The sequence below is a fragment of the Chiloscyllium plagiosum genome, chromosome 35, assembly GCF_004010195.1.
Source record: "Chiloscyllium plagiosum isolate BGI_BamShark_2017 chromosome 35, ASM401019v2, whole genome shotgun sequence".
Classification (NCBI taxonomy): domain Eukaryota; kingdom Metazoa; phylum Chordata; class Chondrichthyes; order Orectolobiformes; family Hemiscylliidae; genus Chiloscyllium; species Chiloscyllium plagiosum.
Genome location: NC_057744.1, coordinates 42,115,103 through 42,128,270, shown reverse-complemented (window position 1 = coordinate 42,128,270; position 13,168 = coordinate 42,115,103).

The following is a 13,168-nucleotide window of genomic DNA, read 5'->3' as shown; positions in this document are numbered from 1 at the left end:
CTCCTTCCGGGGTGAAAGAGCAAACCCTGGGCCAACGGGGTCATCCTTCACTGAGGGGCTAGCATTAACCAGAGGGGCCGAGTAGCACTTGCTGAGGTGCCAGGCTCTTTAGAGGCGCTAAATACTATTCCCTTAGACAGCAACATCAACTCAGAGGGACCTGCTACATCATATGTTATTATTCTCACTATCCTCATAGCAAATGTCATTGATTAATTTTTGATTATCAATGTCTGCTTTAAATATACTCAAAGGCTGAGCTTCAACAGTCCTCAAGGGTATAAGATTCCAACCGTTCACCATCTTCTGATTTTAAAAAAACTTCTCATTTTGGTCCAAATTGGCAATTCCCTTATCTTTAAACTGTGTCCCCCTGGTTCTAGACTCCCCAACCAGCAGGAACTTTCTGACTTGCATCAACTCTGCCCATCCCTTTAATACCACCAGCTGATGGGCCAACATCTGCTAGGGACCAAATACCATTCATTGGCAGATCAATGTTGAGCAGAGGGGCTGAATTTTTTACAAACCCACCGACTCCCACAGCTACCTGGATTACACCTAGTCCCACCCTACCTCCTGCAAAAATGCCATCCCGTATTCCCAATTCCTCCGCTTCCGCTGTATCTGCTCACAGGAGGACCAGTTTCACCACAGAACACACCAGATGGCCTCCTTCTTTAGAGACCGCAATTTCCCTTCCCACGTGGTTAAAGATGACCTCCAACGCATCTCATCCACATTCCGCACCTCTGCCCTCAGACCCCACCCCTCCAACCGTAACAAGGACAGAATGCCCCTGGTGCTCACCTTCCACCCTACCAACCTTCGCATAAACCAAATCATCTCACCTCCTTCCAAGGCCCTAAAGGAGCCTTCCACAAACATCAAAGTTTTACCTGCACATCCACCAATATCATTTATTATATCCGTTGCTCCCGAAGCGGTCTCCTCTACATTGGGGAGACTGGACGCCTCCTAGCAAAGCGCTTTAGGGAACATCTCTGGGACACCCACACCAATCAATCACACTGCCCTGTAGCCCAACATTTCAACTCCTCCTCCCACTCTGCCGAGGACATTCAGGTCCTGGGCATCCTTCACCACTGCTCCCTCACCACCCGACGCCTGGAGGAAGAACGCCTCATCTTCTGCCTCGGAACACTTCAACAGTTTCCTCATTTCCTCTTCCCCCACCTCACCCCAGTTCCAAACTTCCAGCTCAGCACTGTCCCCATGACTTGTCCTACCCTCCTCTAATTTATCTCTCCACCCTTCAGGCACTCTGCCTGTATTCCTGATGAAGGGCTTTTACCCAAAACGTCGATTTTACTGCTCCTCCTGCTTTGCTTTTCTAGCACCACTAATCCAGAATTTATAATAATCTAGAAAAGAATAATTTGATTAGGGATACTTGTGAAGGATAGATCATGCCTCACAAACCTTATTGAGTTCTTTGAGAAGGTGATAAAACATGTGGATGAGGGTAAAGCGGTTGATATGCATATGGATTTCAGTAAAGTGTTTGATAAGATTCCCCACGGTATTGCAGAAAATATGGCGGTATGGGATTGAGGGTGATTTAGCGGTTTGGATCAGAAATTGGCTCGCTGAAAGAAGACAGAGGGTGGTGGTTGATGAAAAATGTTCATCCTGGAGTTCAGTTACCAGTAGTGTACGGCAGCAATCTGTTTTGGGGCCACTGCTGTTTGTCATTTTTATAAATGACCTGGATGAGGGTATAGAAGGATGGGTTAGTAAATTTGCAGATGTCACTAAATTTGGTGGCGTTGTGGACACTGCAAAATAATGTTGCAGGTTACAGAGGGATGTAGATAAACTGCAGAGTTGGGCTGAGAGGTGGCAAATGGAGTTTAATGCAGAAAAGTATGAGGTGATTCACTTTGGAAGGAGTAACAAGAATACAGAGTACTGGGCTAATGGTAAAATTCTTGGTAGTGTGGGTGAGCAGATAGACCTCGGTGTCCATGTGCAGAGATCCCTGAAAGTTGCCACCCATGTTGATAGGGTTGTTAAGAAGGCATACGGTATGTTAGCCTTTATTGGTAGAGTTTTGGAACCATGAGTTCATGTTGCAGCTGTACAAAACCCTAGTGCGGCCGCACTTGGTGCACTGCGTACGTTTCTGGTTGCTGCGTTATAGGAAGGATGTGGAACATTGGAAAGTGTTGTGGGGAAAAACACCAGTCTCCGACTCAGAATCGGGGTTCAATGACCGAGTTTATTGCACAAGCAAATACCGGAGCTCCAGGGAGAGAAAGACACCAACAGCACATAGGTCAGCTGCGAGTCTTCTCTTGACCCGGAGCACATGTCAAGAAACTTCTATACATCTTATGATACAATAGGTCAGTGATGAGATTATTGCCCTTGTAACATGATTTGTTTATGGCAATTATTGCAGAATCATTGATAGTTTCAATACAGTCTTTGTCAGTTCCAGCATAACCTTTGTTAATTTTTGCGTGGTCATTGTCAGTTTCATGTAGACATTGTCATTTTCATGTAGACATTGTCAGTTTCATGTAGACATTGTCAGTTTCATGTAGACATTGTCAGTTTCAATGCCTGCACAGAAATCCATTGCTGTAGTAATGGGTGCTAATCGCTCTTCCTGCAATAGTCCTGAGAAGGGCGACTATTGCAGCCCTGGCTATTAGCATTTCATATTAAGTCTGTATCAAGCTGTTAGCATTTCTATAAGAGGTATTGGCTGGACTCAGACACTTCGGCGGGCAGTGTTCGTTATTTATGTGTATTCTCTCCCCCACCAATGTTAAACTAATCAACTAGGTTGTGAGTGCATTGTGCTTGCATTCTGGTGTGTCTATATCTGCTCGACTATTTCTTTTCATATTGTGATCTGACGGCCACCTTGTGTGTCAACTTGGCCAACTGGTGGCTCAGCGGCCATCTTGTGTGTCCGTGTACTTAGTGTCACCCTGCCCTGTGCCATGTCCCTCTTCAAAAGGATGCAGAGGAGATTTACCAGGATGTTGCCTGGTATGGAGGGAAGGTCTTATGAGGAAAGACTGAGGGACTTGAAGCTGTTTTCATTAGAAAGAAGAAGGTTGAGAGGTGACTTAACAGAGATATATAAGATAATCAGAGGGTTAGATAGGGTGGACAGTAAGAGCCTTTTCCTCAGATGATGATGGATAGCACAAGGGGGCATAGCTTTAACCTGAGGGGTGATAGATATAGGACAGAGGTTAGAGGTAGTTCCATTACTCAGAGAGTAGTAAGAGCGTGGAACACCCTGCCTGCAACAGTAGTAGACTCACCAACTTTAAGGGCATGTAATGGTCTTTGGATAAACATATGGATGATAATGGAATAGTGTAGGTTAAATGGGCTTCAGATTGGTTTCACAGGTTGGCACAACATCAAGGGCCGAAGGGCCTGTACTCTGCTGAAATATTCTATGTCATATGTCCTGATGCTGCCAGGCTTGCTGTGTTCTTCCAGCCTTCTGTTTGTCTATTTTGGATTCCAGCATCAGCAGTTGTTTTGTCTCTAACCACAGCACATCCCGAATATCTCTTGAGAAGGTAGTGTTGAGTTACCTTTTTGGACCACTACAGTCCATGTGTTATAGATAGACCCACAGTGCTGTTAGGGAATTCCAAGGTTTTGACCCAGCAACACTGAAAAATCAGCAATATATTTCCAAGTCAGGATGAAGAGGGGTTTGGAGGGGAAGTTGGTGGCATTGCAATGTGTCAGATCTTTGTCCTTCTAGATGGAAGTGGTCAGGAGTTTGGAAGTTACTGTATAAGGAGCCTTGGTGAATTTCTGTGGATCTTGTCGATGGTGCACACTGTTGCTCCTGACTATTGGAGTTTGTGGATGTGTGCCAATCAAGTTGGCTGCTTTGTCCTGGACATTGACCGCCTCAACCTGTCTACCTCTCTCTCCCACTCCAACCTCTCACCCTCACAACACGCAGCCCTCCACTCCCCCTGCTCCAACCCCAACCTCACCACCAAACCAATGGACAAAGAGGATGCAGTGGTAGTTTGGCGCACTGACCTCTACACCGCTGAAGCCAGGCGCCAACTCGAAGACACCTCCTCCTACTGCCCCCTCGACCATGACCCCACCCCCCATCACCAAACCATCATCTCCCAGACCATCCACAACCTCATCACCTCAGGAGATCTCCCACCCACAGCTTCCAACCTCATAGTTTGGGAATCCCGCACTGCCTGATTCTACCTCCTACCCAAGATCCACAAGCCTGACCACCCTGGCCGACCCATCTTCTCAGCCTGCTCCTGCCCCACCGAATTCATCTCCACATACCTCGATACTATCCTATCCCCTTGATCCAGGAACTCCCCATATACTTTTGGGACACCACCCACGCCCTCCACCTTCTCCAAGATTTCCGTTTACCCGGCCCCCAATGTCTCATCTTCACCATGACCATCCAGTCCCTCTACACCTCCATCCGCCATGACCAGGCCTCCAAGCCCTCCGTTTCTTCCTCTCCCGATGTCCCTAACCAGTACCCTTCCACCGACACTCTCATTCGTTTGGCTGAACTGGTCCTCACCCTCAACAATTTCTCCTTCGAATCCTCCCACTTCCTCCAGATGAAATGGGTACCATGGGCACCATGAGACAGCTATGCCGTCTCTTTGTCGGCTACATAGAACAATCCATCTTCTGGAGTTACACCCGCACCATTTCCCACTTCTTCGTCCACTACATTGATGACTGCATCGCACCACCTCATGCTCCCACGAGGAGGTCGAACAGTTCATCAACTTCACCAACACATTCCACCCTAACCTTAAATTCACCTGGACCATTTCTGACACCTCCCTCCCCTTCCTCCATCTCCATCAACGATGACTGACTCAACACTGACATTTTTTGCAAACCCACTGACACCAACAGCTACCTGGATTACACCTCCTCCCACCTTGCCTCCTGCAAAAATGCCATCCAATATTCCCAATTCCTCTGCCTCCACCGTATCTGCTCCCAAGAGGACCAGTTCCACCACAGAACAAACCAGATGGCCTCCTTCTTTAAAGACCGCAATTTCCCCTCCCACGTTGTTGAAAACGCCCTCCAATGCATCTCATCCACATCCTGCACCTCCACCCTTAAACCCTACCCCTCCAATGGCAAGAAAAACAGAACCACCCCCCGTCCCCAACTTCCACCCCATCAAGCTCCACATAAATCGCATCATCCGCCAACATTTCCACCACCTCCAAACGGATCCCACCACCAGGGATATATTTCCCTCCCCACCCCTATCGGCTTTCCGCAAAGACTATTCCCTCCGTGACTACCTGGTCAGGTCCACGGCCCCACAACAACCCACTATCCCCTCGTGGCACCTTCCCCTGCCATCGCAGGAATTCCAAAGCCTGCACCCACACCTCCTCCCTCACCTCCGTCCAAGGCCCCAAAGGAACCTTCCACATTCATCAAAGTTTCACCTGCACATCCACCAATATCATTTATTGTATCCGTTGCTCCTGATGCAGTCTCCTCTTCATTGGGGAAACTGGACGCCTCCTCGCAGAACACTTCAGATAAAATCTCTGGGACACCCGCACCAATCAACCCCATCACCCCGTGGCCGAACATTTCAACACCCCCTCCCACTTTACTGAGGACATGCAGGTCTTGCGCCTCCTCCACTGCCACTCCCTCACCACCCGATGCTTGGAGGAAGAACACCTCATCTTCCACCCTACAACCCCAGGGTATCAAGTGGACTTCACCAGTTTCCTCATTTCCCCTCCACTCACCTTACCCCAGTTCCAATCTTCCAGCTCAGCACCACCCTTATGACCTGTCCTACTTGTCAATCTTCCTTCCCACCTATCGGCTCCACCCTCCTCTCCGACCTATCACCTTTACCCTCACCTCCACCCCCCCTATTGCACTCTTAGCTACTTTCTCCCCAGCCTCACCCCCCTCCCATTTATCTCTCCATCCCGAGGCTCCCAGCTTCATTCCTGATGAAGAGCTTTTGCCCGAAACATCAATTTTCCTATTCCTTGGATGCTGCCCGACCGGCTGTGCTTTTCCAGCACCACTCTAATCTTGTCCTGGATGGTATCAAGCATCTTATTTTGTTGGACCTGCATTCATAGGAAAAATAGGAATGTAGGACAATAGGAACAGAGTAGGGCATTCAATTAGTCACGCCTGCACCATTTCATACGATCATGTTTGATCAAACACTTCAATGCCTTTGAAGCACATTATCCCCATAACTGATGCCATTGGTAATCTAAGTATTAACATTTATAGAATCGTAGACTCCTACAGAACAGCGACAGACCCTTTGGCCAAACTGGTCCATGCCAACCAAAATGTTAATCCACATTAACTCCATTTCCCTGCACTTGGCCCATATCTTATTACTCCTTTCCTATCCACGTATCTGTCCAAATACACTTTAAATGTTATTAATGTACCCGCCTCAACCACTTCCGCTGGCAGCTCATTCCATATGCAAACCATCCTAAGTGTAAAAAAAGTTGCCCCTCAGGTTCCCTTTTATTCTTTCCTGTCCAACATTAAACTGATGCCCTCTGGTCCTCCATTCCCCAACCCTGAGAAAAAGACTGAGTGCATTCACCCTATCCATGCCTCTCATGATCTTATAGGGATCTGTAAGGAACCCCCTCAGTCTCTTATGCTTTGAAGAAAAAAGTCCTAGCTTGTCCAATGTCTTCCTATAACTTATCTATTAACCTCTACGAATATTCAAAAGTTGAGCTTCAACAGGGTGAGAGGGGATAGATATAAAAGAGACCTGCAGGGCAATGTTTTCACACGTGAATGAAATGAGCTGCCACAGGAAGTGGTGGAGGCTGGTACAATTATGAATAGGAAGGGTTTGGGTGGATTTGGGCCAGGTGCTGGCAGGTGGGACTAGATTGGGTTGGGATATCTGGTCGGCATGGACGGGTTGGACCGAAACGTCTGTTTCCATGCTGTACATCTCTATGACTCTATAACAACCCTCTGGGTTAGAGATTTCCAAATATTCTCAACCCTTTGAGGAAAAAAAACTTCTCATCTCAGACCCAAATGGCATTCCCTTTATTTTTAAATAGCATCACCTGGTTTGAGACTCCTTAGCCAGGGCAAACACCTTACCTACATCTACACTGTCTGTAGTTTTAGGTATTTTATGAGTTCCAATAAGACCAACTCTCATTCTTCAAAGCTGTGAAGAGTACAGGCCCAATTTGCCCAATTGGGCATGGGGCAGCGGAGTGGCACAGTGGCTAGCACTGTTGCCTCACAGTGCCAGGGACCCAGGTTCGATTTCTGCCTCAGGTGACTGACTGTGTGGAATTTGCATGTTCTCCTTGTGTCTGCATGGATTTCCTCCGGATTCTCCAGTTTCCTCCCACAATCCAAAGATGTGCAGGTTAGGTGAATTGGTCATGCTACATTGCCCATAGTCAGGGTTGAATATGGGGAATTAGTCTGGGTAGGCTACTCTTCGGAAGGTCGGTATGCACTTGTTGGGCCGAAGGGCCTGTTTCCGTACTGTAGGAATCTAATCTAATTGCTCTTCATGACTAGATTAGATTAGATTACTTACAGTGTGGAAACAGGCTCTTCGGCCCAACAAGTCCACACTGACCCTCTGAAGAGCAACCTACCCAGACCCATTCCCCGACATTTACCCCTTCACCTAACACTACAGACAATTTAGCATGGCCAATTCATAGACAATCCTGCCACCTGAGTACAACTCTAGTGAACCTTCACTGCATGCCCTCAATGGCAAGAATATCTTTCCTGAGATAAGACCAAAACTGCATACAGTTCGGGCAGCATGGTGGCTCAGTGGTTAGCACAGCTGCCTCACAGTGCCAGGGACCTGAGCTCGATTCCAGCCTCAGGCAACTGTCTGTGTGGAGTTTGCAAGTTCTCGCCGTGTCTGCTTGGGTTTCCTCTGGGTGCTTCGGTTTCCTCCCACAGTCCAAAGATGTGCAGGTCAGGTGAATTGGCCATGCTAAATTGCCCGTAGTGTTCAGTTATGTGTAGGTTAGGTGCATTAGTCAGGGGTAAATATAGAGTAATGGGGTAGGGGAATTAGGTCTGGGTGGGTTAACCTCCAGAAGGTCTGTGTTGGGCCAAATGACCTGTTTCTGTTTTCACACTGTAGGGATTCAATGAGTACTCTAGTACTTTAAGTTCTGAAGAAGTATTTCAGAACTCAAAATGCTAACTTTGTTTTCTCTCCCCAGATGCGACCAAGTCTGCTAAATTTCTCCAGCAATTTCTGTTTTTGTTTGTCACAGTACTGCAGGTGTGGTCTAACCAAGTTCCTATACAACTTTTTTATTCATTCATGGGATGACGGTGTCGCTGGCTAGGCCAGCATTTATTTCCCATCCCTAATTACCCAGAGGACAATTCAGATTCAACCACATTGCTGTCAGTCTGGAGTCAGACCAGGTAAGAACAGTATTACCATAAATTAATGGACTGAAAGTTGATAAGACCCCAGGACCAGATGGTCTACAAGTGTTGAAGTAGGTGACTATAGAGATAATTCATGCATTGGTAATTGTCTGCCAAAATTTCATAAATTCTGGAACAATTCCTGCAGATTGGAAGCTTGTGAATGTTCCCTAACTATTTAAAGAAGGAAAAGGAGAAAGAACATGGAACCCGAGACCCATTAGCTTTACATCTGTGTATCCTTCAGTGTCACTGGGTCAAAATCCTGGAATTCCTTCCCCAACAATATTGTGGTTGTACATGTACTGCAGTGATTCAGGAAAGCAGCTCAACACAACTTTCTCGAAGGTAATTAGGGACTCCTGAACTCAAAGCCTTACATTTTGAGTATCAATTACACTATATAGGTTTGAATCTCTGGGAATTTAGAAGGTTACATGGTGGTTTGCTCAAGAGGAACTAATGGAGGAGCATGCAGGTGGAGGGGAAATATTTCTGTGGGTTACATAGTTACTATATCCTGCCTGTCAGTAGTGAAGGTGGGAAACACATCCACACAGAAAAGATTCTAGAAGTTTTACGTTGTCTTCTCAATTGATAATAGCTATTTTAAATCTGAGCTGATTTCTTATGTTGTCAAAATTTACTATGAGATATGGAGCAAAGGTGGAATACATTTTCTTCAAGTGATAAGACAACTTAAAACTTCTAGAATCTTTTCTGTGTAGATGTGTTTCCCACCTTCATTACTGACATGGTAACTATGTAACCCACAGAAATGCTTTTCCTCTATCCGCTTGCCCCTCCATTAGTTCCTCTTAAGAACTTCAAAAAACAAGTAGGGGAGTGGCTGGATTGCTATGTGGGGAGCTGGTGTAGAATTGATGGGCTAAATAATCTCTCCAGTGAGAAGCTGTCTCCAGCTGACTCTCTGGGAAGCCAGGGAGGAGATTGCAGAGCCTTTGGCTTTGATCTTTATGTCATCATTGTTGGCAGGAATAGTGCCAGAAGACTGGAGGATAGCAAATGTTGTTCCCTTGTTCAAGAAGGGGAGTAGAGACAACCCTGGTAATTATAGACCAGTGAGTCTTACTTCAGTTGTGGGTAAAGTGTCGGAAAGGGTTACAAGACATAGGTTTTATAATCATCTAGAAACGAATAAATTGATTAGGGATAGTCAGCATGGTTTTGTGAAGGGTAGGTCATGCCTCCAAACCTTATTGAGTTATTTGAGAAGGTGACCAAACAGGTGGATGAGGGTAAAGCGGTTGATGTGGTGTATATGGATTTCAGTAAAGCATCTGATAAGGTTCCCCATGCTAGACTATTGCACAAAATACAGAGGCATGGGATTGAGGGTGGTTTAGCAGTTTGGATCAGCTGAAGAGGGTGGTGGTTGATAGGAAATATTCATCCTGGAGTTCATTACTAGTAGTGTACCACAAGGATCTGTTTTTAGTCCACTGCTGTTTATCATTTTTATAAATGACCTGGATGAGGGCATAGAAGGATGGGTTAGTAAATTTACTGATGACACTAAGGTCGGTGGAGTTGTGGATAGTGCTAAAGGATGTTGTAGGTTACAGAGGGACATAGATAAGCTGCAGAGCTGGGCTGAGAGGTGGCAAATGGAGTTTAATGCAGAAAAGTGTGAGGTGATTCACTTTAGAAGGAGTAACAGGAACAAAGAGCACTGGGTTAATGATAAGATTCTTTGTAGTGTAGATGAGCAGAGAGATCTCAGTGTCCATGTACATAGATCTTTGAAAGTTGCCACCCAGGTTGATAGGGTTGTTAAGAAGGCAGACAGTGTGTTAGTTTTTATTGGTAGAGGGATTTGAGTTTCGGAACCATGAAGTCATTCTGCAGCTGTACAAAACTCTGGTGTGGCGTCTTTAGACTAGCATGGCCGCAGGCACTGGCAAGCCTACTGCACCTGGTATTCCCAGGCGATCTCCCATCCAAGTACTAACCAGGCCTGAGTCTGCTTTGCTTCCAAGATCAGGCAATGCAGCTGTACGAAAACTCTGATGCAGCCACACTTGGATTATTGTGTACAGTTCTGGTCACCTCAATATAGGAAGGATGTGGAAGCTTTGGAAAGGGCTCAGAGGACATTTATTAGGATGTTGCCTGGTCTGGAGGGAACGTCTTATAAGGAAAGGGTGAGTGACTTGAGGCTGTTTTCTTTAGAGAGAAGAAGGGCCAACTTTAAGGGCATTTAATTGTCATTGGATAGGCATATGGACAAGAATGTAACAGCGTAGGTTAGATGGGCTTCACATTGGTTTCACAGGTCAGTGCACCATCGGGGCTGAAGGGCCTGTACTGTCCTGTTGTAATGTTCTATGTTCTGTGTTCTATGTACTAATGCTCAGAATATTTTTAAAACAAAATAAAGAAGTTTATTTTTTCTATCTTATCAGTGGACCCCAGTTGTGTTGTCACTATGCTGTCGTGGTTTCAGGGTGTTTCCGACAGTACATCACCATATAGTCCTGCATTCCTATCAGCTGTCATGTGTGACACAGAGGAAGCGTATGTCCCATATCCACAATGAACCAAAATGAATTCTGTTCAATCCTACACTGTGCTTTTGTTCCTTTATCCTGGACATTACTCAGTGACATTCTGACATGTTTCCTTATATTTATTCTAACATTTTACCCCCATGTTTCAAACAAGAGACAAACAATAAGAAATACGAATAGGACATGCAAGATTAGGAATTACAGTCAATGTACTACAACAGCTTACATTTAAATAACGCTTTAATGTCGGAAAATATCCAAAGTTGCTTCGTGGGAACACAACAAGACAGAAAGTTGACACTGAGCCATCTAACAGGTGGATGAAAGAGCGGAGAGAGATAGTGGGTAAAAGCTCAGCTTTCAACTTTCCAAAAACTCAGAATATACAAGCCATCGTTGTGTGACCCAGCCTCATAATTTAACCCATTATGCCCCAGTGTGAGTCGGGGTATTGGCACTACGTTGGGAATTCAGAGCCCCAGGCTACTGTTTTAAAGTTACGGGTTTGAGTCATGGCAGCTGGTGAAATTTAAATTCCATAAAATCTAGAATTAAGTAATAAACAAACTAGATTAGAGTGGTGCTGGAAAAGCACAGCAGGTCAGGCAGCATCCGAGGAGCAGGAAAATCGATGTTTCGGGCAGGAGCCCTTCATCAGAAATTAGGCTGGGAGCCTCTGGGGTGGAGAGATAAGTGGTAAGGGGGTGGGGCTGGGGACAAGGTAGCTAAGAGTGCAATAGGTGGATGGAGGTGAGGATAAAGGTGATAGGTTGGAGAGGAGGGTGGAGCGGATAGGTGGGAAGGAAGATTGGCAGGTGGGACAGGACATGAGGGCGGTACTGAGCTGGAAAGTTGGAACTGGGGTAAGGTGGGGGGAGGGGAAATGAAGAAACTGGGGAAGTCCACATTGATGCCCTGGGGTTTTAGTATTCCGAGGTGGAAGATGAGGCATTCGTCCTCCAGGCATCGGGTGGTGAGGGAGTGGCGATGGAAGAGGCCCAGGACCTGCATGTCCTTGGTAGAGTGGGAGGGGGAGTTGAAATGTTCAGCCATGGGGCGGTGGGGTTGATTGGTGCGGGTGTCCTGGAGATGTCCCCCACTTTACCCCAGTTCCAACCTTCCAGCTCAGCACCATCCTCATGACCTGTCCTACCTGCCAATCTCCCTTCCCACCTATCCGCTCCACCCTCCTCTCCAACCTATCAGATTTATCCCCACCTCCATCCACCTATTGCACTCTTAACTACCTTCTTCTCAGCAGCCCCCCTCCCCCCCCCAACCCCATTTATCTCTCCTCCCCGGTGGCTTCCAGCCTAATTCCTGATGAAGGGCTCCTGCCAAAACATTGATTTTTCTGTTTCTTGGATGCTGCCTGACCAGCTGTGCTTTTCCAACACCACACTAATCTTGACTCTGATCTCCAGCATCTGCAGTCCCCACTTTCCCCTAAGAAAAAACTACTCCAAAGGTGACCATGTAACCATTGTCAATTGCCATTAAAAAATAACTCCATCTGATTCATTAAGCTCTTTCATGGAAGGAATCTGCTGGGTCTGGTCTATATGTGAGGTGCTACATTTTGGAAAAACAAATCAGAGCAGTATTTATACACTTAATGGTAAGGTCCTGGCTAATGGTGAGTGTTGCTGAACAAAGAGACCTTGGAATAAGGTTCATAGTTCCTTGAAAGTGCAGGCACAAGTAGATAGGATAGAGAAGAAGGCATTTAGTATGCTTTCCTTTATTGGTCAGAGCATTGAGGAGGTCATGTTGCAGCTGTACAGGACATTGGTTGGGCCACTTTTGGTATATTGCGTGCAATTCTGGTCTCCTTCCTATCGGGAAAATGTTGTGAAACTTGAAAGGGTTCAGAAAAAGATTTACAAGGATGTTGCCAGGTTTGGAGGATTTGAGCTATAAGGAGAGGCTGAACAGGCTGGGGCTGTTTTCCCTGGAGCGTCAGAGGCTGAGAGTGGACCTTATAGAGGTTTATAAAATCATGAGGTAGGATAAAGAGACAAAGTCTTTTCCCTGGGTTGGAAGAGTCCAGAACTAGAGAGCATAGGTTTAGAGTGAGAGGGGAAAGATATAAAAGAGACCTAAGGGGCATTTCTTTTCACGCAAAGGCTGGTGCATGTATGGAATGCACCATACAT